Source organism: Myotis davidii, unplaced genomic scaffold (assembly GCF_000327345.1).
Source record: "Myotis davidii unplaced genomic scaffold, ASM32734v1 scaffold135, whole genome shotgun sequence".
NCBI classification, from domain to species: Eukaryota; Metazoa; Chordata; class Mammalia; order Chiroptera; family Vespertilionidae; genus Myotis; species Myotis davidii.
Window position 1 is genome coordinate 6289002 of NW_006289813.1, and position 528 is coordinate 6289529.

Consider the following 528-nt stretch of genomic DNA (forward strand, 5'->3'; position numbering starts at 1 on the left):
CCTTTGTTGCGCTACACGCTATAGACACACCTCGTGGCTAAGGGCTCTTATCCAGTTTTTAAATGTCCCTCCACTTGTAGACGCTGCCCGCTCGCTTCCTTTTACTACCGACTTTCCCCAATCTTGGCAGCACCTCCCGGTTCACGGTGCACTTGGAAGGGCGGACGGGGGTTTGTCTACCCAGCCCCGCTGGGTTTCGGTCACTGAGTGTTACTTTCACGGACGTGTTTGCAGAAAAAGCTGTGTACGCAGGGTGGACGGGCGGTGGGGTGTCTGCGGTCGGTGGCTCCAGCCACCTTCGCCTCAGAGCGTGGCGGAGACACCCTGCATGGTCAGTCGACAGGCGCCCGCAGAACGTGCGCAGGTGGGCGAGGGTCGGTGCCCACTTAGCCCCGGCTGGGAGTGCGTCCACTGCTCCCTCCGCAGAAGGACTCCAAGGAAACAGTGGCCCCGCCCCCTTCCGCGTGGGTCCCGGCGGCCCCGCCCAGCAGTTCCTGTCACGTGCTGCAGCGCCGCCCACTCAGCCCC